Here is a 1,135-nt window from a genome sequence, read left to right on the forward strand (position 1 = left end):
CAGAGACCACAAAATAAAGTATCTGATCCTACAAAGAAAAAAATCACTCTTCTATGAAAATGCTAACAGTCACAAGTTGAATAACTTCTCCCATGACAAAAGAGTAAAATTTGACACCCTAAAAACCATTTATTGGTAACATCAGAAGCAATTTTACCACAAATGGAGGTGTAACATAGTTGTTTATTCACAATGGGATCAGCTCCTGAACACTCGGGTCCAGCCAAACCCACCTCCTCAAAGTGCCAGGGACAGGCTGCATTGCATTCCTAAGGGTAAGTCTGTTAACTCTACCTTCCCCCACCAGGAAAATGCCTGTGGCGATTCAGAATGAGTCCACAAATTCTCTGACACTCCCTTCAAAAGGTGGAGCCTAATTCCCTCCCCTTGGTGTGGGCTGGCCTTGGTGACCAAGTGCTTGCAAGGGACAGAAAACACTGGCAGTGAGGGTTTTCGGCTCTGGAGACACAGTCACAGAGGTGCCGGTATCCTGCTTGCCCCCTCTCTTGATCACTCCGCCCAGGGAAGTGGGGGACCTGTCGCAAGAACACTTCTGCAGCCTGTGCACATGGAGGCCCAGGGGGCAAGGAACCGAAGCCTCCTACCAAGAGCCAAACAGGAACTGGGGCCTCCTGCCAACAGCCATGGGAGCGAGCTGCCTGCAGAGCAGCTCCTCCAGCCCCAGGCAAGCCTTCAGATGATTGCAGCCCCTACAAAATCCTGACTGCAGCCACAACCAACTGGGTAATGAGCCTACTCCACACCCTGACCCACAGAAACTGGGGGATAATAAATGCTTATTTGCTTTAAGCCACTAAGTTCTGACATAATTTGTTACACATCGGTAGATAACTAATATAATGCCCTCTCTCTCCTTTGCACCTTGGCAAGAGTAGACAGGGCTCAAGTTCACCCCTCGTTTGTATATATTTTACATAGATTTCCTTTCCTATACCCTCCAACCTTTAACAAGAATGTTCTATACTATCACAATAGTATTAAGGTACACGGGAGGAGGTCCATGAAGTATACTGGTTGAAGAGAAGAATTCCCATCAAACTTCTGAAAGATTTCAAAACTTAATAAACTGACATTTACATTTATGCCTCTCCCACTACCAAAACCAGACTTGACA

General features: G+C 46.5%; 1 long non-coding RNA gene across 1 annotated transcript; it reads left to right on the plus strand.

Moving 5' to 3' along the window:
• Positions 1–20: 20 nt before the first annotated feature.
• On the plus strand, positions 21–818 carry LOC124231901 (uncharacterized). The gene is made up of 2 exons (XR_006886717.1): positions 21–275; positions 524–818. It is a non-coding gene; the product is annotated as an uncharacterized LOC124231901 (long non-coding RNA).
• Positions 819–1,135: the final 317 nt, after the last annotated feature.

The sequence above is a fragment of the Equus quagga genome, unplaced genomic scaffold (genome assembly GCF_021613505.1).
Source record: "Equus quagga isolate Etosha38 unplaced genomic scaffold, UCLA_HA_Equagga_1.0 HiC_scaffold_11497_RagTag, whole genome shotgun sequence".
NCBI lineage: Eukaryota > Metazoa > Chordata > Mammalia > Perissodactyla > Equidae > Equus > Equus quagga.